The sequence below is a fragment of the Eimeria mitis genome, genomic scaffold (assembly GCF_000499745.2).
Source record: "Eimeria mitis Houghton genomic scaffold, Emh_scaff4812, whole genome shotgun sequence".
NCBI classification, from domain to species: Eukaryota; Apicomplexa; class Conoidasida; order Eucoccidiorida; family Eimeriidae; genus Eimeria; species Eimeria mitis.
Genome location: NW_013573114.1, coordinates 2,398 through 4,332, shown reverse-complemented (window position 1 = coordinate 4,332; position 1,935 = coordinate 2,398).

Genomic DNA, 1,935 nt, shown 5'->3' with positions numbered 1-1,935 from the left:
TATATATATATATATATATGTATGTATGTATGTACGTATGTGTATATTTCATCACCACACACAAACTAGCAGGAGGGGGGCCCCTAAGGGGCCCCTTACTGCCCTTCGGGGGCCCTCCAAGCGACCCCTATTGCCTGTTATATACTCCCTCTTGGGGGCCCCCAAGGGGCCCCCAAGAAGCAATAGGGGGCCACCAGGGGGGCCCCCACGGACCTCTTGTGGGGGCCCCACAGGGTACCAACCCTGACTGCCTTAGTCGTTGGGGGGCCCCTGGTGGGGGGCCCCCCGAGGGGCCGCAGGGGCCCCTCGGGGGTCCCTATAGCCTCATATGCGGTGAGTAGGAAATGAAGAGAATAGAAAGGGGAAGAAGAAGAAATGAGAGAAACTGAAAATACAAAAAAAGAGACAAAAGTGCTTTGCTTGCTGGGATCGATCTCCTCCCGCTAGAACAGGGGGAAAGGGGCACACCAGCAGAAGCAACTGCAGCACCACTAGCTGCAGCAACAGCAGCAGCAGCAGCTGCAGCAGAGGCTGCAGCAGCAGCAGTAGAAGCTGCAGCAGAATCAACAGCAGCAGCAGCAGCAGCAGCAGCAGCAGCAACAGCAGCAGCTATCTGATATTACGAAGAAAAGTAGCGGCCGTAGCCATGCAGTCTGCAGCAGCTGCTGCAGCGGCAGCAGTTTTGTCGGCGCAACAGCAGCAGCAGCAGCAGCAACAGCAACAGCAGCAGCAGCAGCAGCAGCAATATTGAGGATGGCTGGGGCGCTTGAGTCGCAGCAGCAGCAGCAGCAGCAGCAAGACTACCTGTAGATAGAAGTATATATAAATATCCCTCTCATTTGCTTCTGCTGCATCTCTTCTGGTGGCTAGGGCAGAGCAGCAGCAGCAGCAGCAGCATCAGCAGCAGCAGAAGCAGCAGCAACAGAAGAAGCAACAGCAGCAGCAGCAGCAGAAGCAGCAGCAACATACCCCCGTCAGCAGCAGCAGCAGCAGCAGCAGCAGGACTCTGCTGCTGCTGCGCTGCTGCACCAGCATAAACAGCAGCTGCAGCCACATCTAGGCGGCTGCATGTTTTTTCATTTGTAGCAGTTGTCCCCTTTTGTTGTGGGGTGTACGTGAGGGGGCTTGGCCCTGGGATCGCCCGATCCCAGCCGTCTCCAGCTGTGTGGGGCCCTGGGATCGAGCGATCCCAGCTGTCTCCAGCTGTGTGGGGCCCTGGGGCCCTGGGATCGCTGTGTGGGGCCCTGGCATCGCTGTGTGGGGCCCTGGCTGGGATCGAGCGATCCCAGCTGTCTCCAGCTGTGTGGGGCCCTGGGATCGAGCGATCCCAGCTGTCTCCTCACCCGCCCCCCCCTCACCCCACACTTTTTTTTTTGGTAGTTTTGTGTTTTCTTGGTTGCAGTCACTGCACAGCCTTTGAATATCCTTTTGTCTTTTATATTATAAAAAATAAAAAAAAACAAATAGAGGAGACAGATAGAAATATAAACAACAGAGAAGAGACAGACAGAAAGAAAAAAACAAAGAAGAGACAGAAAGAAAAACAACAAAGAGGAGACAGATATACACCCCAAGAAGAGAGAAGCATCGAAGGGACAGAAGGAGACAGGAGACAGCTGTCTCCTTTTTCTGTCTCCTCCTTTCTGTCTCTCATCTCCTTTCTTTACATATTCTCTCTCTCCTTTACTTCTCTGTCTTTCTTTTTGTTTACTTGTCTCCTTATATTTACCCTCTAGACCAACAAATTCAAACCCTAAACCCTAAACCCTAAACCCTAAACCCTAAACCCTAGAGGCTAAGAGGACTTACGAGAGACAAAGGAGACAGAACGTAATATGTATCTGTGTATGCTCTCCCCCACTAAAAAAACAAAAAAACTAATACTAATAAAAACAATAAAAATATTTATGCTGTCTCCTGTCTCCTCTGTCTCCT